General features: G+C 39.5%; 1 protein-coding gene and 1 long non-coding RNA gene across 6 annotated transcripts in view; one reads left to right on the top strand and one right to left on the bottom strand.

Moving 5' to 3' along the window:
• KCTD16 (potassium channel tetramerization domain containing 16) overlaps positions 1-26,374 on the top strand; it is a 305,143-nt gene that overhangs the window by 71,924 nt on the left and 206,845 nt on the right. The window lies entirely within an intron of this gene.
• Positions 1,672-25,253, bottom strand: LOC116586402. 2 transcript variants are annotated; one of them, XR_004284020.1, is made up of 4 exons: positions 25,126-25,253; positions 23,751-23,932; positions 7,413-7,573; positions 1,672-2,795 (listed from the first exon to the last, which is right to left on the bottom strand). It is a non-coding gene; the product is annotated as an uncharacterized LOC116586402 (long non-coding RNA). The 2 variants fall into 2 exon arrangements; XR_004284019.1 differs by lacking the exon at positions 1,672-2,795 and having other exon boundaries at positions 7,070-7,573.

The raw sequence follows: 26,374 nt of genomic DNA, 5'->3' as shown, positions 1-26,374 counted from the left end.
AAGACTAGCAGTATCTATATTAAGTTGGTTGCCTGTACAATATAAGGTACATAAAGGAGAAACTGGTGACAGTTGCTATCTAAGCCAGGAACTGACCTGATAGACTTCCTGTTTCCTTTTTTTTTTTACTTTTCTTTTTTGGTAGGTTTGTTTTGTTTTGTTTTTGAGAGAGAGCAAGAGCATGGGTGGGTGGGGAAGGGGCAGAGGAATAGACTGAATCTCAAGTAGACTCCTCACTGACAATGGTGCCCAACATGGGCCTCAACCTCACGACCCTGAGACCATGACCTGAGCTGAAATCAAGAGGCAGATGCTTAACTGACTGAGCCACCGTGTGCCCTCTTTTCTACTTTTATACTTCTCTATCAGGTATACTCTCTGCCGAGATAGATACATGACCCAATCTGTCTCAGCTTTAACAAAATCACCCTTTTAGTAAATTAAATCTGTGTTTTGTTTGGGGTTGAAGAAATACCTCTATTTTTAGATATCTTTCCCAATGGGCCTTCAGAAGTGGACCCAATTTCCAGTTCCTCACCTTCCTTGTTTAGCTCTGCCAAGGAGTCTTGGTGGTATGATTAGAATTCTAACTTTGTGTTTTTGTGGCATTTTGAACTTCATATCCTTTATCTGTAAGTCAAATGAAATGTGGTAGTTAATATGAAACTCCTTAAAAGTGAAAATCATGTGTGGATTATGCATTATTAATATTGTCTTGGCTTGCCATCAGATTGTGGAGGTAGTAAGATTAGAAAGCTCTGGATATGGGAGGACTATATTGATGATTCTTTTAAGAAAGCTGATTGAGACCCTCAGGAACCTGAATTATGATTTTCTTATTCATTCATTTTAACATTTATTCTTCCATTTACTTATTTAATAAGTAATTACTGAGTAACCCAGGCCTGGCATTGTACTAGATGGTGAGGATTGCAGAGCAAATATGCACAGTCTTTGTCCTTGAAGAGCTTACTGTGTACTGAGGGGGATAGAAATTAATCAATGAAGCACATTAAAATAAATGTGAAGTCACACTGAGACGGATACCTTGAAGGAAATGACTGTAACTTTAAGAGCATATTTGGGGGGATGGAGGGTTTTACCTGGTCAGAGAGATGTGGGAAAATGTCCTCAAGCAAGTGATGGTTGCTATGAGACTTATAGATAGGGAGTTCAAAGAACTACCATCTACAAAAGTCCTTAGGTGTGAGGAAAGCTGACATGTTTGGAGACATTAAAGACATTCAGAATGTCTGGAAGATAGAGGCAACAAGGAAGTGTGGGACATCAGGTGGGGCTGAGAGACATGCGAGGTCCAGACCCTGCAGGGTTTTGTGGCCATGGTGAGTATTCTGCTGTTTATCACAAGGACATTGGGGGAGCTGTTGAAATGTGCTGGGGAATAGAATTGTGGTCCCCAGATCAGGTGACATGTGGGCAGAGAGATGGTCTCCAGCAGGCTTCCTATCAGCTGGTTGACTCTTCCATTTTCTACCATTATGTTGACAGAGAAGAGTAATTTAATGTGAATTTTTCAATGCAAGCAGGATCTGTAAGTTTATGCCCAGGAGAACATTATCGAAAAGGCACTGACCGTAATTCCAGGTAGCATTAAAAAATCATCAGACTACTTCCATTTGCTCAATGAATAAATGGTAGCTATTCTTCTGAAGTCATTAGGATAAAATCAAGCCAAATTTGGCATTGGGTTACATCTACTAAACATTTAAAGATGAAAATATTGAAAACATTCAAACAATTAGATTCTTTCTTTATCATGTTTAAAATATAATGGAATGAAATGGATAGTATGGAACTTTGATGGTGCTTGATTTTTTAATTAAATTTTAAATATTTGGTTTGTGTTAACTTAGGAGGAATTGGAGGAATTGGATTATTTATGTTGTTTCCATATCCTGTTAAGTAAAACATATCAAATCACTAAATAATAATTGAACATTGACCAGGTACCATCACTGTACCATAGCCCCTACTGATTTTCTTTTTCTTTTCCTACTCATCTCCCCTTTCTAGTCCCTTTGATTTTTGAGTTATTGCCCCAGTCCCACATCACTTGATTTATTGAGACTCCCCTGGCCATGAGGAAGATGTATCAGTTAGAGCATGAACTCTGGAATTAGTTTTATTCACCTGGCTCTCAGGAACACCAGATGCCCACAATGTGATCTTGAGCAAATCACTGAACTTCCCATTGTTCAGTTTTCTTTTACTTTAAATTTCAGATAATATTGACTATCTAACTTGGGATACTATGATAATTAAATTACATAATTATGTAAAATGCTTTTCATAGTTTCTGTGAGTTTCCAGAGAGGACTGCAATAATATCTCCCATCTCCTATGTCCTTTTACAATGTGACCAGCTTCTCTGACATCAAGAGGTGCGGCTCATGTCCTCTCCGTGGCTTGTGATTACTTTGGCCACAGAATATGGTGGAATGATGCCTTGTGACTTCCAAGGCTAGGTCATGAAAGGCACTGCAGTTTCTGCCTTGTATGCTGAGATACTCCCTCTTGGAACACTGAGTTACCATGGAAAAATCCTGATTACCCTGGGGAAGCCCAGGCACATGGATAGACCACAAGTAGGTGCCTGGTCAAAAGGTCTAGCTGATGTCCCAACCAACATCCAGCCTTGACTGCGAATTGTGTCAATAAAGACGCCTTCACTTGATTTCAGTTCCCAGCAGTCAAGTTTTCCTAGCTGAGATTCCAGCCATCATGAAGCACAGAAAAACTTTTCCAGTATGCCATTTGAATTTGACTTGTAGAATCTATAAATGAATATGATAAATAATTGTTTTAAGCTGATTGTGGGATAGTTATTAGTAATAATTGCAACAATTTTCAATAAATTCTAGCCATTATTAACATGGTCATGATCAGTATTATTACCTCTGTCACAGGATAATTTATATATAGTACATTACCAACAAACCAATATAAACAAACCAAACTTAACTTACCATGAATATACATAAAGTCTAGGAGATGTTGTAGAACATGACTTTATTTCCTTACCAAATCAGTGTTGTTGTCGGTGGGCATCCAAGAGTACCTTCTCTCGCAGGCCTTCCTAACACTTCTCTAATTTTCCTGCCATCTTTTTGGCCCACCACCCCTCTCCCAATCCACCCAGGGTTCCAGTTTTGGTCTGGAGTATGGTGCCTGGTCTATTTCCATGATCAATGACTGACCTCAGGTGAAGGCTTGTGAATTTCAGATTCTTCATCTGAGGTATAAATACTTATTGAGCTCCTACTATGTATTATTTGGGACACAGCAATGAATAAAACAGACCAAAATCTTGCTGTTATAGAGCTTACATTCTAGTTTGGAGAATCATATTCTGGTCTGAGCCAAAGAAATAACTGAAATCTATGGTATGGTGGAAGTGGGTAAGTACTACGGAAAAGCATAAAGCTGAGAACGGAGAAAGGGAGTGTGGGGGTCAGTGCTGTCGTTTTAGAGAAGGTAGCTGAAGATGACCTTATTGAGAAGATGGAATTTCAGTAAAGTCCTAAAACAGGCAAATGAGAAGTCATTGTGTATATCTACAGAATGTATTTTATGCAGAAGGGCCAGAAGTGCAAAGACCTGAGGTGGAGCAGGCATGAGTGTTCAAGGAGCAACAAGAAGGCCCCTGTGGCTAAAGCGGGAACTTGGCAGGAAAGGCAGGCAGAGAGGCAAATGGGCTACACGGGGTCAAGTTTTATATGACATTGTGAAGGCCCTGATTTTGATTTTGAGATGTGAGAGCAATGTAAGGTTTTGGATAGAGAAGTAATATCATCTGACTTTCGTATTCACAGACTCCCTCTGACAGCGGTGTTGGAAATAGCCTGGAGAGAGACAAGGTTGAAAGCAGGGAGGCCAGTGAGGAGGCTACTGCAATTATTTGGGCAGGGTAGAGTATGACTTGGGCCTTGGGCTGGAAGAGGGTGAGAAATAGCCTCCAGCTTTGCTGATGAATTGGATGAGCCCAAGATGCCCTCAGGTTTTCGTCCCAAAGCTAGAAGCATCTAATTATCATTTCTGAAAGAGGAAGACTACTAGAGAGAAATCTCAATTTTTGAATGTTGAGATTGAGATGTCCATTAATTTCTACAGGGAAAGAACCTTTTAAAAGCTAAATATTGCCTGCCTCTCTTAACAAAAAAACCCTTCAGTGTTATAATATTAACAGACTCTACCTATTTACTTGATCTTATCAACGATCTTGACCATGCAAGGCAGATTAACTCACTCTCCTGCTTAAAATTATCAAATGGCTTCCACTGTATTTAAGATAAAATCTAATTCTTTGCCACAGTCTCCAAGGTCCTTCCTACATGTATTACCTGTTCAAAGTATCTTGTAATACCCTCTTCTTCATTCATTATGCTACTACTGTAGGGGCCTTGATTCTGTCTCTCAAACATGCCAAGATCATTGCAGTCTTAGGAACTTGGAGTTGCTGTTCTCTCTTTCTGGAATATTCTCTTGTTTTCTGTTTCTTCTGTACCAGAGACTCTTTGTGATTATTCAGATTGTAGACTATGTGTTTCCTTCTCAAACAGTTCTTTATAATCCTTGTCATTATGTCCATAGTGCTTCTCATCCTCACATTTTATTCATTTATTTATTCATACATACATCGATGCCCTCCCCCCAAGGTATCTTATCTGAATAGTTTGCTACTGTAGTCCCAGCACCTAATACGACGTCTGGCACATATTAGGCACTCAGTAAATATTTGTTAAGTGAATAAAGTTAGGAAGAAAAGGAGAAGGTAGAGAGAAAAAAAAAACTATTCTCTCTTATAATCAAATAGAAAACATATATCACATATTGTCTTTTTGTTGACTACAATTTTGCCTCCTTTGTTGATTAATGCATTTTATGTTTTAGACTTTATATGTTGCAAAGTATTTTACAGGGGTTTGTTTTAATAATTTTTATTAAAAATTATTTTAATAATACAAAGTCAGTAGGTCCAGCTATCTCCAATTTACATATGAAAATGAGGCTCAAGGGACAAGCCTTCTCTGACCTGACCTTGAATCCTTGCGTCTTGACTTTGAATCCTGCATTCTTTCCACACACCTTTCTAGTTCTCTATAATACCATGGGCACTGATACTGTCACAGGCAGCAGTGTGTAACCAAATGGGTCAGATAAAATTAGAAGTGGTCTCAAATTTTGCTGACTAGAGTCTTTGCCCATTTTAGAACCAAAATCAGAATTTATTAATATCTTCTGGCTCTAGAATTTTTAAATAACTTTCTTTAATTTACATACATATTTCTAAGACTGCTGGGAATATAACTGGGAATAAAAAAACTTCCAGAGAACATGTTCCTTTCAAAATTTTTACCTGATTTTAAAGTCTCTGGGGGCTTTGTAATCTTTGAGAAGTCTGGATTAATGGTTGGTTCCCATGTGTTCACAACCCACAACACTTAACACTTACCACAGCATTTATAGCGAGGTGAGGGGCTGTGACTGATTTCTACCTGAGGATATTTCTGGCAGAGCTGTTCAGGAGAGGACCCACCGCATATGGACTTTTTCTGCAATAATCCGCTTCCATGTCATTGTACCCAGGGGCAAAAATAATGCCCATTTAAGAGGTGTGATGCTTCAAGGGGCAGGGGAGGCAGACTGTTTCCAAGGATTCAATAGTCCAGAAGTCGCAGAGTTGACAGTTTTCTTTGGAATTCTTTGCTCTTCCTTACTCCACTTCCTGAGTTTGCCTCTGCTTACTGCGCTCAGAAATCTATGTGTTTTGGGGGTAGGAAAGGGGTTGGATATACAAAATCTAGCCTTTGTTCCAAGAAGTATGCAGTTTAGTAGGAAGATATAAAATTTATGCTCAAACAACTATAATGAAAATTAGAATTTGGAATAGATGCAGCCCAGAATGGTTAAAATCTTGCTCATTAGAGTCACACTGACTCAGAGTTCAGGTTGTTGACTCTCATTTGGGCTGTTTTGGACAGGATACTTAACCTCCCTAAGACCTGGTTTCCTCTTTTATAACACTGACTTAACAATTTGTATATGTATTATTACATGTAATTGAATCCATTATATATTTGTCTAAGTGGATCAATATAGTTCTTGACAAATAGTAATTGGTCAATAAATGTTAGCCTTATTATTATATATCTATATATGTTTTTAAATGGTATCATTTCTCCCTCTGCCCTTAATAAATGACTGCATTTTAAATTGAGGAAATACTATCAGTAAAGTATGAAATGGGAATATTTAGGATGTCTGAGAGAAATGGCCAGTCCCAGTTTAGCCAGAGTCTGGGATCTGTGTGAAGTTTTGAAATACGAGATAAATCTGGAAGGGTCAATTAAAGTAAGGCTTGAAGGGTTTTGAGTAACAAACTAAAGATTCTATATTTAAATCAACAGATGGGGTCAGGTAGTGAAGGATGGTATTCTGTTTAAAAGGGAAGTTTGGAGCCAAACTACCTGATTATTACTGCATGATACTGGGCAAATTACATAATTTCTCTCTTCCTTAATTTCTTCATTTGTATAATATTACCTGCATCATAGGCTTATGGGGAACATTATGAAATAGGATATGTTCATTATGTAGCTGGGAGCCTAGGAAAACACTAAATGGTTATGATTACTATTATTTGAAGAGAACAGAGTAGTTAATTTGCAAGTGGCAGAAACAAAAGACAATACTTTCAGTGTTATTTTGTAGCTAAACTGGGCATGGTGATGTATTTTGAGTAAGACAGCCATAAAATGTGATGTTTAAAACCTTTTCTCCAATCTCTAAACGTTTGGTTTTTCTCCTAAGAATTCCCACCATTATTTACTCAGTCAACTTCTAGCTGGAGGTAATTTTAAGAATGCAAAGTGGTATGTGCAGATACAGCTTCCATACACTACCCTGCCACTGGCGCTTGTGGTCTGTGATACATCAAGATAGCTCAGAGTAAATCTATTCCTAAGATGCTGAAGGTACATGAGTTTTTGTACATTGAATAACTTAAGCAAACAATGAGGTCCTTCTTTGGAAAAATGCTGGCATTAATTTATTTTCCAAATGTAAGAGAGACCACTATCCCATTCATCATCTTTTTAAAATCCAAGTATTCGTTTATTTGGGTGAGCAAAACGCTGTATGAACAACATCTACTGAACAGCACAATGGAGAAAGCTACCAAAAGCCAAATCTGAGTAAACCCTGATTTTTTTCCTTTTCTGCCTTTTCATTATTAATTTCTGACTGTCATTATTAATTTCCAGTGTGTCACTTTTCTCTAGGTACAAACTTTGGACAGGTGGCTTTAATGGTTTTCATGAAAACTCCAAGTAGGTGAATACTAAGTAGGAATGTCACTTCCTTAGGAAAAGTTAATGAGCCAAGGTATTCACCTTTGATGAGTGTGGGCTAGGCTGGCAATGGCATCTGCAGCCTCACAGGCGAGTTTTTCTCTCAGTAGGGTTCAACCAGATGACAAACAGTCAGTCCATTGAATTCTTCAGATTTCGGGGTGATGAGGAGGCTCATGTCAGAATCGTAATTGAAGATTTTGCTGGAAAAGACATGCAACGAGATCATGCTGCATTAGGCAAGTCTTCAGGCAGAGGATGTGTCCATTTCATCCGTCTCTATCCCTAACTCAAGGATTAGAGCACAGCAAGCATAGTCTTAGCAGCTTCTTTGTTCTCACCTTGTTTTGTATTGTTTTTCTCCTCCCACTCCCACCTTTTCCTTCTTCGCTATGAGTGGATGTCTCTCATATTAGGAATTAATTTGGTCAATAACCAGTAGGAACTCAGTAGGTCATTTCTACGACCTACTGTTTGAAGCCACACCTGCCATTTCTAGTTCTCTTCCTAAACAGGGTAAAGTTTTATAATACAGTGCATCCTTCTGGGAAGGAATCACGGCTATATCCGGGATAGTCTATGCTTGAAGATGTATGGTCATCTTGCTATGTGCCACATTGAACTCCTTTTCCTTGTCATCTTTATCCATAAGCTAGCATGTTTTCTCCTCCCATTCCATGCCTTATAAGTAGATTCATATCTACCGATAGCATATATTTATATACTGTATCATTATATATTATAGACAGACATTCTATGTACCACTCCTCTTCTAGTCACACAGTATTGGAATCTGGATATCAGTAAGCCCTTTTTAAAAAAAATTGTGATAATCCTCAAACTATGAAAATAGTGAGTATTGTGTAATGAACTTCATATTAGGGACTATGATACTTCATGTGTCCTTGTGTCTTTATGAGGTCCAGGATTGTGACTAGCACAGTAGGTCTTTAATACAAGTTTACTCATCAAACTGATTGCTTATTTATTAAATTTATTCTGCCTTCAAAAATAGGGAACAACTTTATGTAATTCCTTGGACTCCTCTCCCAATTTTTTTTTTTTTTTTTTGGTTGTTGTTGTTCAAAAATGAACTTGTTGCTGGCCTATGGCGATAGAAAATAACAGAATCAGATTTTTGGGTTTTTTAGAGAGGACTGCTTGAGCATCTTTCTCTCATTTTCTAAAGATGTTCTGCCTGTCAACAGGAGAGGGATTTATAGCAGACTTTTTCTTCTACTAAAAAAAAGTGTGTTTTATTACAATTTGAAATAGCAGCTATTTGAAAGTACTTGACCCTGAGAGATTAAATGACTCTAAAAGAGGGGAAAAACATACGTGCACCAAGACCGAATTCCATGCTAATGAATCTGGAAGTTTGTTTTATAATGGGAAATTTATGAAGCAGTTTTTTCATATAAAAGTTCCTGTGTTTTTTTTCTTCAGGGTTTAAAAGAAAAAAAGGAGATTTGTCATCTGTGTGTTTTTACTAAATCACCATCACATTGATTTCCATGTGGGACTTGAGGAAGAAGTAGGTAGATGATTATGGGTATCTCTAAGGTAACAACCTATTATCTATGGACCAGTGTATCTGAGGCCTGGGAAGATCTCTGTAGAAAACCAATCTGGTTGGCAAATGTATCTTCCAAAATGCATTATATTTACTTTCCTTGAGATGGAGAGTAAGCTGGCAATCGGACCAGAATACCTTATTCCTTCCATTTGAATGTATTAACTCTCACCCCAATTACTTTCTGATAATTGAGTGAAGAGGCCAGGTCGCCTTTGACTTTGGGTAAAATGTAGTTCCTGGAGCTCAAAGTGATTGCAATTCTAAAATCATTTCATTCTGCTTCAGACAGTGATGGGCATATAAAACTACCAACATTCAGCAAAGAGGAAATCCTAAAACAGTCATAGGATTTTTGAGGAAATAAAAACTTTAGAGAATGTCTCACTTTCATACAGATGATAAAATGGAGGTCTGGAGAAATTAAGTGATTTGATGAGGTCATCCAGATATTTACTGGCAGAATTAGATCCCTAAAAGCAGATTCCTTTTATATACAATATTTATACAATATTCCATCATATACAATCATGTTGGGAGATATTAATACTGTAAATGCCAGGCCCATATTGTATCCATTTTTTGTTTCCAGAAATTATACAGGGATGCTTTTAAGTGTCCATTGGATAAAATATGATTATGGCCATTATGTTGCTATTATCTGGGTTTGAATCCAAGCATTTCAGATCTAGATTTTCCTTTCTTAAATTTCAACTCTATTCTTCACTGAACAGAAATCACCTATGGGAATAGGTAACATCATCATTTGGACAAAAAAAAAAAAAAAGTATAAGATGGTTCTTTGCAGTCAAACAAACATCATATTCTACATTCTATTCCTATTACTTGGAGTCTAAAACCAAAGAAACTCTTCAATCATTCTAAACACTGTGACTTTGGCCAAAATAATTGACTTCTGTAGGGGCCTTTTTTTTTTTTTCTCCATTTAAAAAAAATAAAATAAAATAAATCAAGGAGGTTAAAAAGTCTGGTTCTTAGAAAAAGACTGTCAGAACACCTGTTTGGGGTAAATCTGTTTGGGGTCCCACAAACAGAATCATCCCTAGATAAGCTTATAGGAACAGAGAATATATTTACATCCACAAGTTCATTATTTCCTGTGCTACATTAAGAAGCACAAGATCAGTGAAGACAAGCAGCTGAGACATCCAGTAAGTCCCCCAGGAGTCTTTTAATAGTGAGAGTCTGTCTGCCTGAGTTCCCCTGAGGCTGGGTAGAAAGGACTGCCTTTTTAAGAACACTGACAAAGCAACAAGAAGTCCTAAAAGGTCTAGGATCATAAGTGGCTGTTTTGGGGCTGTTCATCATGTTGCTAGAGGAAATTGCTTGCTTACTGGAAATGTTAGGATTTTTTTTTTAAAGATTTTATTTATTTATTTGACAGAGAGATCACAAGTGGGCAGAGAGGCAGGCAGAGAGAGAGGAGGAAGCAGGCTCCCTGCTGAGGGAGCCCGATGTGGGGCTGGATCCCAGGACCCGGGGACCGTGACTTGAGCTGAAGGCAGAGGCTTTAACCCACTGAGCCATCCAGGCGCCCTAATTTTAGGACTTTAATACTACTGCATGTGACTAATATGAGCCACCAGTGATATTATATATTTATGTAAGTGTGTGTGATCAAGATCTTCCATACAGAACCTGAAAAGGTGTTTATTGATATCTTAAAATCTTCAAGCTATTAATAATCTTTTTGATTGGGGAGTAGTGAGAAATCAGAATACGCAATAGTGGGGCCAAAATTTTGCCTTTTGTAAAGTAATATGTAAGTCATAATTACTAAGATACATTTTGTGTCTCATTTATCATCTATTTTATATTTGAGTTACTTGTACGTATATCTGCATCCCTACCAAGTACTAAGTTCTTAGAGGGTGGGGGTGTGTGCATAATTTACCCTGATATTCCACAAAGCACAATATTAAACAACTGAATTTAAGGAATTATTTACTTTCCAAAATGCTCCCGTGGCCACCCACAACAGAGCCACAATTTCATGGAACCGTAAAGTAAATGTTCATGAGTTGTGAGACTAATTGCTTTTCAGGTGCAAGGTAGGACCTATTCACTTGAGGACCCCTAAAGCTAGCGAACCATTAGCACCAACATGTTTGTTTCAAGTTTGCAAATCCTAAAATAATTTCAAACAACCGTTTATTTTCTTTTTACCTCAGGAGTATTTAGCAGAGGTTTAAACACAGTTTTTTATTAGATTCTTGGGACTTAGCTTGTCACGATGAATGGTCTGCTGTTTGGGACCCACTTCACCTGGATGACACAATATCATATCTCAGCCCCACCAGGCTGGAAGAGTTCTGTAAGACCTAGATTCCCTGAAGTTTGTTTAGATAATTTATAACCATATTTTCCCCGTGACTATATGTATATCCCTCTCAATTCATGGAATTATATTCCCATGTTTCAATTCCACCAACATTGATACTGTCTAAGAGTATTCACTAATGCATCAGACATACATAGAATATTTTCTATGTGCAAGAAGACATAATACTACATCCTAGGAATGATAAAATTTGTAAGATCAAAACATAGCACCCAATGATATGGGAAGAACTACTCTATGAAGACAAGGTCCTTGTCTTCAGCAAGTACCTATATATGATAGTTCCTGCCCTCAAAAAAAAAAAAAATCATGGTATCATGGTATGATCATAGGTATTTAGCATGTTATTTAAGTTTCAGTCACTAGAAAAATATATAGTGAACACTCTATGTATACCCTAAAAGTACATATATAAAAGGTGCTAATAGGCCTTGTGCATAAGGACTTTTCATTCAGCCGAGGAGATAAATACCTAGTTTGGTTAAAACAATAAATAACACAAGAGATAATACATGGTTGTACATAGTCACCATGAAATTAAAATTGACCTTCATGCAATGTGCATAAATTTCATAGGAGAAAGTGATCACAGTTGCTAGAAGTCTTTGTTTTCTTCATCCTCTGACACACAGACTTCAGTTCAATAGGAGTGAAGTGAGAAAGTTACTCCTATTTCTTGAGCACTTACTACTTTCAGGCTTTCTATGGCTGTCTGCCTTTTAACACCTGATCTCATTACCCCTGCATGACTACATGAATTCAGTGCTATTATATCCATTTCAGAGATGAGGAAACAGGAATAAGATTTAGTCATTTACCTACAGAGAGATGACAGGAAGTAAGTGGTAAAGCTGGACTCAAATCCAGGTCTCTCTGTCTCAAAGCCCCACTCTTCTACCGTGCCACATTCCTGCCTGAAGACTTTCAGTGAACCTTTGAAGCAGGTACTATGCTTATCATTATGAGAATAATTAGTGGGTTAGCAGGTGAGACATGAGCACAGATGCTGCCTGGTGAATATCAAGGTGAGATGCTCTTCTAAATAAATGGTATACTGTATTTCATTTTCAGGATTTTGATGCCATTTTTAATGTGGGGGCTGAGACAACTTATAAAACCAATAGATGGATGTGATACATGCCAATGTGCAGACTTTGTTAACTAGCTTTCTTGATATACCCCAATCTTTTCTGTTTGTATTGTGCTCAGATAAGTGACTGAAAATTGGGTATTCCCATTTGTTTGGATTCATCCTTTAAAGAATGCCTTCCTGGGCACCTGGGTGGCTCAGTGAGTTAAAGCCTCTGCCTTCGGTTCAGGTCATGATCCCAGGGAACTGGAATGGAGCCCCACATTGGACTCTCTGCTCAGCGGGGAGGCTGCTTCCTCCTCTCTCTCTGCCTGCCTCTCCACCTACTTTGTGATCTCTGTCAAACAAAGAAATAAAATCTTAAAAAAAAAATAATAAAGAATGCGTTCCTTTGCAGAGAAGGATGTGTTTTCTTAGCGTATATACTATAACATGCTTTACACTCAGTGGATGCTCAATAAATATTGGATGCTGAGTAAGAGATGGTGATGACAACCTGAGTTGTTTTCAGTCAAGATAATCAGGCTCTTTGCCAAACAAACAGAAAAAATTAGGTGTCCTGTCAAAAACTAGAGAAAATCCTGGAGTCATCAAAAAGTTACTAATTTTAAAATACCAAACACTCTCTTTATAGTATTTTAGTGTTTGTTTAGGATGTCTTACCCACCAGAATTTAGTAGTTCAATTGTTTTCTATCATGTCATAATGTTCAATACTATGTTGTCAAGGTGATGAATTGGAGGGTGGGACAGGTGTTTACAAATAGTCCCTAGGGAGTACGCATTCCATCTTTCCAGCCAGCATAAAGTGATAGGCATCTGCTAAGATAACTAGTTGAAAAGCTGAGAAAACTTTGGCAAACAAAGGAGAAATATGACTTAGAGCACCCACGAGATTGTCCCCATTCCATTCACACAATCCATGTACGAGAAGACAAGAAGTCTCGACCACTGAGGCCGGGTGTAGGTAGCCTCTTCTGTGGCTCGATGCACAGTATTCACATCACCAGAATTGTGGATATGGTCTAGGATGCACCCAGTAATGAGCTGATGGGTGATAACTGACAACGTGCAGCCCTTGACCTGGAACGAACCCAGCTATGCATGCCTCTGAGCAGCTAGAAGGGGACGAGCTATCTTCTGAGGAAGAAGACATCTCAAAGGTGAAGGAGCTAAATAAAATTTCAAAAAGATATGATGAACAGAAAAAGAATATCAAGATCTGCAGCCATCTCAAGGGGCAGTGCCAAGGGCAAATATCTTGTCTGAACCCACTAAAAGGGTCAGGGAGTTTGGTTCTCTTTCAGGAAGAGCAAGGTGCAGTAAAGGCAAATCCTCCCTACTTCTGAAGGCGAGTAATAAATTTAATGCCTGCCTCTCTCCCAAAGAAACACAATTTAATTATAAGGTGAAGAAAAATGTAAAGAAAGCTATGTGATCATTTGGGCACAATCACAAGTATAAATCAGTGTAACATGCTAGAAAAGGTGGTTGCCTGTTTCTTTTTTTTTAAGCTTGTCTTTTGCCTTGACAGTTTTACACAATTCATGTCTTACTTTTGACTTGCTGAAAGCGATCATTATCCTAAGAAAATGTTCTATTCTATTGGAATTATTTCTTAAGTAACTATTAATACCATTCTTATAAATGGATATAATTAACTCATAGACTGGCAGCTTTCTTTGAAATTCTCTTTTCTCCTTCCTGAGCTTATTTTAATCTCTGACTGCAACTTGTAAACATCTGTCTAGAATTGATGAAATGACCTCATTTGGGTCCCAATCAGCTCAGCAACAGAGACTCTCATGCTTAGGAACCAAATGCCACTAATGTAGGGTAAGAATGAAAAAAACTAAGTGTTAAGGAGGGAAAACCTCATAGGCAAGCCCTCTAAAAATTCCCTTTACACAAACTTGGGACTTTGGGAGGGAAACACTAAAGGAAATAATTATTAGAATAATAACTTATACATGTGATTAAAACACTCAAGTAGGGTGAAAGTAGGGTGTTTTCTTAGATGATTAATTTGAAAAATAGTATGCTAGAGGCTCCTATTTAGTGTCCTGAAGCCTGCCCCGTCTGCCTCTAGAGTTTGACACAGCATATTACCTCACTCTCAGCACTTCCCTACAGAAGTTCTTTCATCCAGAGATTTCAAAGTGTCTTTGCAAGTGTAAATTAACAAGCTGCATCTCTTTTCTCCATAGAGATAGCTCATTTAAGTAACACAGAAACTTACCAAAATGATTTACTCAAGGTCACCTGAGAAGTCCTTTGTGTAATCTGGAAATGGATATTCCAAGTGTATCAAAGTGTATTGCAAAAATACTTTGCAGTCTCATTGCAGATACAGAGTATTGTATCCTGTGGCAAGTACCACTCACTGGAGGGGTGAATAATTTTTAATTGTTACAATGAGGCTCCTACCAGTTGGTCTTTTCTCAACCTCACCAAGCTCCCACAAACCTGGAAACCCAGACTTTAGCCCCTCTCTTTCTTGTCTTATATGTCCCCATTTTGGGGGGACAGAACATTTTTTTAATGGTCTTTATGAATTTTTTTAATTAAATAAGTACTTGGCAATATTTTCTTTTTTTCTTCCCAAACTGTTCTATTAATCCAATCAACAAATGTTTATTAATCTCTTATTTTGTTGCCTCTCACTATCCTGGACACAGGGAATACTACAGTCATGCTCTTTCCTTCATGGGAGAAACAGACAATAACCAAGAAACAGATACACTATGGTCAGGCTATGAAGATGATAAACATGATGAGCCAGGTGAGGTAGGAAGGAGTGGATGGATTAGGGAAGGCCTCTCTAAGCAGGTGACATCTGAACTAAGACCTGGAGCATGAGATAAATCAGTCTTAGAGTGGTGCTCCAGGCAGAAGGGAAGCAAAAATAAAGGCAAGAGCTCCAGGGAAAGAACCTGGCATATTGACGAGGTTGACCAAAGCTTAGTGCACTAAAGTGAACAGCAAGAGGTGTGGCTTCAGAGGAAGGGCGCAGCCTGTGGACCATGGGAAGGAGTGGATTTTATTTTGACAACAGTGATCAACCCATGAAGGGTTTGAAGCAGATTAATAACATGATCTATATTTTAAAACTAGTAAGTTGTGGAGAATATCTTTCCTCTGAAATATTTTTCTCTCTCTCTACATGTTATAAGATTTACGCACCAAAGTTGGACTGGACCTGTTGAACTGGGATCTATGGTCACTTTGATACTCACTGTAATGAATTATGGGTCAGACTTTCTCACGCCTTCTAACCAATGAAGAAATAAGTATGTATAGGAAACTGTGTTCCTCCTTCATCCTCACCTTCATCCTCACTGCACCGTTTCCCAAACACTCATGAACACAGAGTAAAACATTATCTTAAAAGGGAAAGACCAGCCTGCTTCTGTAGAGCTGATTCAACATTTCCCTACATTATGGGTCTTGCCCTTTTCACTGAGAAAGCTGCAGTGTTTGTCTCATCTGCCCTCTCTCTCTGTGGTTCCTACAGCACAAGGCACAGACCTATGCATGACCTTTTATCACTTGTATTGTCACTGAATGCTTCCCTTGCCCTGATTTTCTGTTTTTGAGCTCTTTGAGGGCTGGAAACTATTTTACTCACCTTTGTACTCCCAGTGATTTTCACAGAGCCAGGTCCAGAGTAGGTGCTCAAAAAAGGATAGGCAGTGGTGCCTGAGTAGCTCAGTGGGTTAAAGACTCTGCCTTCGGCTCAGGTCAGGATCCCAGGGTCCTGGGATCAAGCCCCTCATCGGGCTCTCTGCTCAGTGGGGAGCCTGCTTCCCCTTACCCCCGTCTGTCTGCCTGCCTCTCTGCTGTGATCTGTCAAATAAATAAATAAAAATCTTAGGAAAAAAAAAAAAGAAAAAGAAAAAGGATAGGCAGATGAATATCAACCTGGTGAGAATATAACAGATTATCCCAAATTAGGACACATTTGAGTGTAAAAGAGAGTGTGATGAATGATTATGCTGGGACAACAGTGTAAAGTTGGCATGGATGTGTTGAACTGGGATCTATGGTCACTTTATTATCACTGTAGTGAATTATGGGCAAAAGTATGAACTCTGTAATTCTAGAGGAGTTTTCCAAGGCACTAGTACTGCATTTGCCCTGGCCAGTTGAGACCAATGGTTCTCAAAGCATGTGAGACACAATAGCATAGGAAATGTTTGTGGGTGGCAAGGGCATCAAGATTAATAATATAGTTTTACATTTTCTTTTTTTTTTTTTTTTTTTAAAGATTTTATTTATTTATCTCAGAGAGAGAGAGTGAGAGCGAGCATAGGCAGACAGAGTGGAAGGCAGAGGCAGAGGGAGAAGCAGGCTCCCTGCGGAGCAAGGAGCCCGATGTGGGACTCGATCCCAGGACGCTGGGATCATGACCTGAGCCGAAGGCAGCTGCTTAACCAACTGAGCCACCCAGGCGTCCCAGTTTTACATTTTCTTAACACAATCCCATGTTCAATACTACTTTAGCACTTCTAATTATTACAAAGATAATCTCTCAGTTTTGTGGTAGATTATCTTTGACCTCCTCAAGCCCACTAATCTTACTTTTTTTTTTTTTTTTTTATATTTATTTATTTATTTGGAATATTTTTTTTTTATTTCCAGCATAACAGTATTCATTATTTTTGCACCACACCCCGTGCTCCATGCAATCCGTGCCCTCTATAATACCCACCACCTGGTACCCCAACCACCCACCCCCCGTCCCTTCAAAACCCTCAGATTGTTTTTCAGAGTCCATAGTCTCTCATGGTTCACCTCCGCTTCCAGATGGAACTAGAGCGTATCATGCTTAGCGAAACAAGTCAAGCAGAGAAAGACAACTATCATATGATCTCCCTGATATGAGGAAGTGGTGATGCAACATGGGGGCTTAAGTGGGTAGGAGAAGAATAAATTAAACAAGATGGGATTGGGAGGGAGACAAACCATAAGTGACTTTTAATCTTACTTTTTTTTTTTAAAGATTTTATTTATTTGAGAGAGAGAGAGCGTGAGCATGAAAGGGGCAAGGGGCAGAGGGAGAAGCCGGCTCCCTGATGAGCAGAGGGCCTGATGTGGGACTTGATCCTGGGACTACCAGGATCATGACCTGAGCTGAAGGCAGTTGCTTAACCAACTGAGCCACCCAGGTGCCCTAATCTTACTTTTTTAATGAAGAGTGAACAAACCTCAGGATCAGAGCCTTTTTTTTTTTTAAGTTTTATTTTTTATTTATTTGACAGAGAGAGAGATCAGAAGTAGGCAGAGAGGCAGGCAGAGAGAGAGAGAGAGGCGGAAGCAGGCTCCCTGCCGAGCAGAAAGCCCAATGTGGGGCTCGATCCTAGGACCCTGAGATCATGACCTGAGCCAAAGGCAGAGGCTTAACCCACTGAGCCACCCAGGTGCCCCTGGATCAGAGCTTTTAAGCAGGAAATGGTATTTGTTTGGAATTTAATATTACCACGTTAATTATATTTATTTTGTGCTTTCTCTTCCTTCATGGCAAATAATTATCATTTCCAGGTAGGATTAGAATATAAAATTTCATTTTATATTTTATATATACTTTATGAATATATATATTTATATATATTTTATGAATCTTTTGAAGTAAAAAATGTAAGACTTAAATATATATGCCAAGTACATACATAAATTTTGGCAAAAACCATGGAGTTGATGTAACAAATGACTAACATTTAGGAAACCAGAACAGAGCAATGATTTCCCCGCCTTGTTTCTGTGGCTATCTTGAAGGTATACATTTACTAAAAAAATTCACATGAAATTAATTTAAGTTAAAGTAATTTAGGAAAATAAATATGTATGTATACATCTATTTTATTTAGTTTTGCAGTATTTTTCTCATTATGAAGATTATGCATGTTTATTATGGAAACATGATCCTGGAAAAGACATAATGGTGTAAAGATCTAAAATACAGAATACTACACATCAGGGAAAACCACATTTGATATGTGAGTTGTTGCCTTTTGTTTTGTTTTGGTACTTTTGAAAACTGAATTAATGATTTTGAATTTCAAAATGTTAATATGTATGCCAATCTGAATTTACATAAAAGAAATGAAAAGGTTATGGTTTTGTTTATTAGAAACAATTAATAATAGAAACACTTTAAGTATCAAACCTTCCCTTGTGTACTTAGAAGTTTAATTTACTTAAAATTTATATACATGTAGTATATACAGGGAATATTATCAACTTAACATATATCTTTAATACATAAAATTTCATACAATTTCAATCAGTTATAATAAGATGAGTAAAGCTTCCTTTTGGAAATCATGCCCTTAAACCTCTGCTTTTCTTACATGCCAGAGACATATACTTTTCAGCTCTTTACAAACTCAGCTTCCTACTAGGGAACACTAAAACTATGGCAGACTGAGCTGTGTTCTAAGGTTCATCACAAGGCAATGGCCCTACTGCCATACCAAGCCAACAGGTGTAGGAAAACAATTATCCACTTATAAGAATGGTGTACGTGTTAGAAATGTCTATTTACATTTTGTTCCCCATAGTAGAACATTAACATGATGTAACATTATTTCCTTAATCACAAGCTGGCAACATGGTTAAACCACAGTAGCAACCAGCAACAATAACTACTCCACACCAATATAATAGCCAGCTGTTCCATTGTGAGTTTCATTTTCCTCTCCCTCACTAAAGACTTCTCTATTTAGAAGGAGAATGACAACTCCATCACTCGATTTTGATGTTCTAAAGTGAGAGAGGCTGGATTATAGGATGTTATAGTACTTTGTCAGGAAACATGATGAAGCTAAGAGGACAACCCATCATCTTGAAATAAACTCCAGTTCATTCCACCTGGCAAATACTAACAATTCTAAAGACTGTAGTCTCAGGAAAGACAAGGAATCCATGAGGTTGGCTATGACTTCTGTGCTTGAAACAGGGCTCAGTTCCTGGAAGACTCTTAAATATTGTTGAATGAACAAACCATCATTAAAATAGCTTCTATTTCTAAATACCCAAGATGTAATATGTGCTATGATTTACTATACCAACTCCAGTTCTCACAACAGCTAAAACTGTATTCATATTATCTGCATTGTCTCATTGAGGAAACAGGCTCAGAAATGTTAAGGAATGTGCCAAGGTCACACAATGAAGGCATTAGGTTTCAAAGCTAAATATGTCTGATGCCAATGCTTCAGGTTCCTACCCCCCCGCCGAATGGAAAGAGTTATATTGCCTCAAAATGGCTTCATATATGAAGAAGGAAAACTCCAATGGTGCAGATTTGGAATCTTTTGTGTGACCTAGTAACATTACTCCAAAAAAAAAAAAGGATCCATATTTGTTTCTGGGACTGTGAAACAGATTTTCCTAATGGCTTTCCTCTGAAGGGTTGGGAAGAACCTTTGGTGAGTGACAGTTATCAACACTCTTAAGCTGTTTAAAAAACCACTGCCAAATGTGTGTGCATGTGTGCCAGTCAATTGTTTTCAATATTCTGTCGCTGCCTAACCTCTCCCAGCAACCTGGCAGCTGGGGGCACTAAAGGGCTTAGAGGGGCATCTTGACTTGATACCTCCTTCCCATCCTCTGCCTCTCTCTGGCAGCTGTGTCACCTTTTGAGGTGACTGAGCCCTAACAAAAAAGAGCCCAGAATCCCTGCAGAAGGGAGCAGAGGGCAGCACCAGAACAGCCCTCCAGGAGATGAGGACATCAAAAAGATTTGTTCAGAGTTTGCAGATTACTGCAGCTTTATAAATAATTCACTTGATAATGTTTTATCAAGAACTGCACAATTGTCTCAAAAGCCTCACAATCTAATGGACTTTAAAAAGTTCTTAATAGATTATCAAGGCTTTGACTGGACAGCTTTCTCCAAATGTAGGCCGTTTTTCCCCCCCCCCTTCTTGGAAAAATATCTGTAACACACAAATGAGTTTGTTACAATTGCCTATCTCGTGTGTAAAACTTCAGCTTCAGTGTCCTGCTTAACAGGCAGCATGCACAAAGTACACAAACCCAGCCAAGCTCTCACGATTTCTATTTGTTATTTTTCTTTAACATCAGCAGTTGGACACTGCGCTCTTCTTCAGGAAGAAGTCATTAATTCAATTTTTTATTTCACCTCTTTGCAGACTTATAGTCCCTGTCCTATGACAAAGATATTTTAGTCCATCTGCTCCTTAATAAGCATGAATTTCCCTCATAGTGTTTTAGCCCACTAATTTGCATTTCTTGACATACATACCTTACATGCACTAATAGTAAAATCTATTTCTCTGGTCACAGGGTGAAATAGGCAGGAAAATGTGGATTGATTCATGAAACTCCCCTTATCACCAGAGAGAGAGATTCTAAGTTTTTGCCAAAGATGGTGAATCCTTGGAGAACATGGACAGGATTGATTTAGTGGTAAAAATGTGGGCTTTGGGTCAGATGACCTTGTTTGAATCTAAGCTACACCACGTGTGAACGGTGTGACATTAAGCACCTTCTTTAACCCTCTGGGTCTCAGCTTCCTTGTTTGTTAACTATAGATAGAAACTGTTCTCAGGTAAGAAGATTACTGTGAGGACTGAACAAATAAATAAATGGAAGGCACTTAGGGCAGGGCTGGAGCGCAGGAAGCACTTGACAAAGCCAGCTGCTCAAAGTCATTCCATTTTAGCACACTTTCTGTGTGAAGCCCTTCTACCTGGCATGCAGCAAATATTAACTGAGTGAGTGCACATGTGCTTCCTGAAGTTGCCAGCCTGAACCTGTGGACATATCAGCTTCTCTGTTTTCCATCTGCTTTCCATCACTAGGTTGAATTTAATAGCTTGGTGCTGTCCTTTTGTACCCTAGATTTTCCATACAAGATCCCAATAGTGGGTTCACTTGATCAGTGGAAGAGGCAAAACAAAAAGGAGGCTTATCAAATTAGATGTCTTTCTTTTCCTCCAGAGACAAATCTATGGTGATCAATTTGAGCTGATAGGACTTTGAGTTTTTACTTTGCTGCTGCTCAACAGAAAATCAGTTTGAATTGTTAAAAGATAAACTGAGGCCCATTAAAATGTTCAAGAGTTTATTTGAACAAAAATAGTTTCAAATCAGGCAGAATGCAATCTAGCAGATAGAGAAGAGCTCCACAAAATGGAAGACCTTTATAAGCGTAAGGGAGAGCAGCAACAAGGAAATTATCCTAGGCAAAAAAGCAGGTTGGTAATTGCAAGGTTACCTTCCTTTAGGGGATGGTAGCGGTCTATCAGGCATGTTACCTAACTAGTACTGATCAGGCAATTCTTGACTGACTGGTTAAGGATTCCATTTCTCAGAAAGCCAAAATTGTAATTATGTATCACTTTTGTGCTATGGTACTTAGTAAAGGTGACTCTATTTTGGGCAGGCCTGTTTCCTTGTTTTCAACAATTTCCCTCTTTTTATCAGATTCTCAGCCTACCTGAGAGATGTCTCCAAAATTTAAGGCATTTGTGCCACTCGCTGCTAAACTCAGGTTCTTACAGTTTTTGTGGAATCTCTGTATGATATTCACAGGTTATAGCTTCAGGTTCACATTTTTTTAACTGTTTTTAATTTTAATTCCAAAATAGTTAACATATAGTGTTATATCAGTTTTTGGCATACAATATAGTGATTCAATTCCATACGTTGCTCAGTGCTCATCATGGTAAATGGACTCTTAATCCCCTTTACCTACTTCACCCATCCTCCCACCCACCTCCCTTCTGGTAACCATCAGTTTGTTCTCTATAGTTGAGTCTGTTTCTTGTTTGTCTCTCTTTTTTTTCCTTTGCTCATTTCTAGGTTCACATTCTTTAAGCTGGTCATTATCTTTGCTCCTTTTCCAACATTCTTTTCATCAGGGGATCATATGCTTTGTGAAAGATGCCTGTGAACATGCATTTTGAGAGAATTCAGTGCACCAGGAAGACTGATAACGATTATTCTAAGCAGGATAACTTCCAATGTTTGGAGTGCACTTTGAAGCCTTGGTCTCCAAGACCCAAACTAATGAGAATCAAATAAGTCAAAGAAAGGCCCCACTGAAGGGCCAACTGGCTTGTTCAGTGATAGCATATTGCTGGGTCTCAACTTGCCCAGAAATGTTAATCCAAGTGCAGCTGTTGGTGTTGGCCACAGCATAAACGCCTCCTTGCTCAGCTAAAAGATAATCAAGGGATATCCTATTATAAAGAACAAGTTTGATCAGAGACTCTAGGGATTTTGTTGGGTGGCTTTGCTTACTGGCAGATTCAGGGACGGGTGCAAGAATTAAGGAGCATTGTTTTCCTATGCATTAACAAAGAAGCAAAGCAAGTAGCAAAAAGGAAAAGAAGAAAGGTTTCCTACTGGGAATGAACATTTTGATCCATGATCTTGGGAAAGCTGCCTACCTAAGATGCTGTCTGCTTCTGAGGAGAAACCTTCCTAGTCAATTTTAATTTTAGATTTCCAGCTGGTATACAGTTCCAAGAGTCTGAAAGAGCCCTTTTAAATTGGGAGATATGAACCTGAAGTTCAAGTCCCTGAAGTCTGGCTACTCTCTGGGTAGTGAGAAGGACCTAGTATCATCCATTCCAAGGACATTCAAGGGCAGTCCTTCTTTTTCATAATTACCAATCAGAAGGGTGAATTGGCAACATAAGTTTGGAGAGTCATAACCAGGTATTTGAGGAAGCTAGAGGAATTCAGTATCCAAACCAGTTTACGGGTATGTAACAAACCTCAAAGACAATTAGCAGGATTCGAATTTAAATACAGACGAAGGTACAAACATAATTTTTCTCTCTACAATCAACTCCACTTTTACCAAAGAGTATCACAGTAAAGCTAATTTGTCTGCAGTAAACTTGGCCTGATATTTACGTAAGTGCAGCAAAAATAGTGATTGCTCATATAGGCTCCTTTTAAGTCTGCTTCCTGGAACTTTTTTCTTTTTAAAAAATACTTAAGATTTTATTTATTTATTTGTCAGAGATAGAGAGAGTACAAGCAGAGAGGCAGGCAGTGAGAGGGGTGGGGGAAAGCAGGCTCCCTGCGGAGCAAGGAGCCGGATGTGGGATTCCATCCCAGGACGCTGGGATCATGACATGAGCAGAACGAAGGCAGCCGCTTAACCGACTTAGCCACCCAGGCATCCCTTTCCTGGAACTTTTCACGAGAAATATCAGATTGAACTCTTTAAAGCCTCTTAAAGTTAGGAAATAAGCCAAGGACTAGCTATCAGACTTCACCTGCAATACCTATATATTTGGGTAAATTCTTCCCTTATTGAGGTTCCACAAATATCTTACATTTCCTGGGCCTGCCAGGAAACTTCTCTACTTACCTGGTAAGGCTGCTGGGAAGCCTTGTAAGCTAGGTATCAGGTAGTTTTTCCAAAGGGCTTTATTGGCTCCATAATGTCAACCTTCGTTCCTTAAAGTCCTTAAAGCTATGTGGTCATATCTGAGTCTCAAATGGCATTCCAGCCAAGGTGTTGGCAATATAACCAGTGTTTCCAATTGTGTCCTGTTAAAGGAGAACAGATTCTTATTGAGTTTATGAAAATAGCTAACTATATTCCCATGAAAAGAATACCTACGAGTTTCTGAATTCTGGAGGGATCAAATGGGAAGAAAAAGTAAATGTCTTTGTTTACAAAGGTATACTTCACCAAATTGCTGCTAGTCATAGGTAGCTTAAGAGAACAGGTATCCTTAAATCTGGAAAAACAAAACATTAAGGAACCAGCAATGTTTCAAACAAAAAGTTATAAAAATTATAATTATCTTCATCAGTTCTTTCTGTCCCATGTAATTATTTCTAAGCAGATTTAGTTACATATTGATTAGAAGTCTCAACCCTTAGAATCCTTAATTCCTTGTGAAAACTAAGAAGTTCGCAGTTTTGGACTGTCTGTTACAGTAGCATTCTGTGAACTGGAACATTTATAAGTACATTGTGTAATTTCTAGAAGTATATTCTTCCTCACGGTAAACTTACCAGTGTGACATCAAACATGTTTACTAATAGACCCAAGTATCTTTAATAGAAGCCAGAGGTAGTTAAATCTGTGTTCAGTAGGTAGTATTTCAATATTTTCTTTTATTTGGAAATGATCCAGATATTTCATGAATAACCATCATTTAATTAATCTCAGTATAACTAAGGTTTCAAGTTACCAAAAGGACTTTGGAAACTATTTTTAAGACATACCATGAAGCGTAGTTAGTGTAGAAATTTTATTTACAAACTTTTATTTTACTTACATCTATTTGATTTACTTATTAACAGTTATGCTTAGGTTAGTCATGAAAATTTCATGAGGCATTAAACAGCTAGCCATCATCTTCAGTTATCTTTCTTCCTGACAAATTATGTAACAGAGATAACGAGCTTACTTGGCCTTTAGTGAACCTGGGTAGAATAAAAGGAGTATATGTAATGCTGACAGCTGTAAAGGCATGTCTTTTTCAATTACACCAACAACCTTAAACTGGCTTAAAAAAAAAAAAAAAGAGGATTTTATTTATTTGAGAGAGAGAGAGAGAGAGAGAGCGCGCGCACAGATGGAGGCGCGAGGGAGGCGGCGGCTCCCCGCGGATCAGGAGGCTCTGCGCGGGGCTCCATCCCAGGACCCCTAGACCGTGACTTGAGCGGAAAGCAGACGCTTAACCAACGGAGCCACCCAGGCGCCCCTTAAACTATGTCCGGGAGACTACCCTGGGTCCCACGATATGGAGACTGAGCCCCGCATCCACCGACAACTTCTCTGCAGTCTGCTTCTTTACGACAGGGAGAAGACCTCCAGCGGAGATGCAAATCGACAGACTCCCACGTGCTCGACTTACGCCGTTTCTTTGCGAGGTTCCGTCCGTTCTTCCCCCGCGGCTTTAGAACGCTCTGCCTCCCCTCTGCACACAGGCTGACGCTAGCTTAGGGGAGAAGACCTGAAAAAGGAATCCCGTCAGGCTCCGAACGTCAGCTTCCAATTCATCCAGTTTCTGAGCACAGAACCATTTCTGTGAAAATCCTCTTGAACCTCTTGTTAGGGTTCGGCTGGCCCAAACAGTAAACATTCCTGGCAGCCCTGGGCAACCCCAAACGGAGTGCAAAAGATACCGCCTCCCCCCCCCCAGATGCAGGGCCGCTCCCAAAGAGAACCAAAATCAAGACAAACGATTCCCCACTGCGGGGGCGACCCTTGGCAGGGCCCTACCCGCCAGCGGAGCGCAACCCGCACTTCCGTCCAGCCGGTGCCAAGGGGACCCCAACCCCATGAGCGCCAACGTCAGTTCTCAGGACACGGAAGGGGGCACACAAGATGGCGGCAGCCGTCGCTGCCCGAGGGATCGACGACCCGTGCGTCCGCAGAAGGGAATTCACAAGTCGCAGTTCCAAGGTCTCATTCCACATTCTGTTTCGCCCGCCGGTCTGGGTTTGGAAAGGAAGGGACGAAGGGCATCTGCCCTCCCCTACGGACCAGGCGCCGCAGGCAGACCGAAGAGCGTCCTTGGGTGAGAATTCTTACCCTTGCGGGCTTCGGCCAGTTTTCCCAGGATCCGGCCTGCGGGGTGAGCCCGAGGCCCCGCGTTCTCGGCCTGGTCGCCAGACGCGTCCGCCGACAAAAAGTCGTTTCCCCCCAGCCTCACGGCTGAGTACCTGGGCGAGAGGCCCTTTTCTGTAGGGCGCCTCATAAACGGAGAAGCTTACCTGCCGCGAAAGTTCCCCTGCGGCCGCCGTAACTCAACATTATCTCCGGTGAGGTTCCCGCGCTCCCTCAGCTTCAAGCAGAACTTCCGCCGGAGGCCTCACAGGGAAACCACTCAGGCCCCGCCCGGAACCAGTCAGTCTTGAAAGCGGACCCAGTCCAACCCTGAACTCGTTCTGGTTCCCACGTCAGACCCAGTGCTTCCCTGGACCCAGTTCCGCTTCTGAGTCCGACGGGTCTGACAGGGGACCCAGTCCGGT

This window comes from Mustela erminea, chromosome 3, assembly GCF_009829155.1.
Source record: "Mustela erminea isolate mMusErm1 chromosome 3, mMusErm1.Pri, whole genome shotgun sequence".
Taxonomy (NCBI): domain Eukaryota; kingdom Metazoa; phylum Chordata; class Mammalia; order Carnivora; family Mustelidae; genus Mustela; species Mustela erminea.
This window is presented reverse-complemented; position numbering and strand designations above follow the sequence as displayed.